A 236-nucleotide genomic window follows, 5' to 3' on the forward strand; every position below is an offset into this window, starting at 1 on the left:
GGGATCTCCTGCCATCCCGGCAATGAGAGTTCACAACTCTTGGACAAAGTCCCACCAAATCCTTGTTGCTCCGCCGGGCGGCAAGGAAATGCGATCGCACGCAATACGCCTGATTAGGCGGCGAGAACATTCGTGAGAGCTGCAATTTCAGCTCTGCCCAGGAGAGAAACGCAGCTCCGACCGAAGTGCCGCACATCAGTGCCCATTCTCGCGCTCGACCATCGAGCTTTGAGATG

This window comes from Plasmopara halstedii (assembly GCF_900000015.1).
Source record: "Plasmopara halstedii genome assembly, contig: Scaffold_3120, whole genome shotgun sequence".
Lineage (NCBI taxonomy): Eukaryota > Oomycota > Peronosporomycetes > Peronosporales > Peronosporaceae > Plasmopara > Plasmopara halstedii.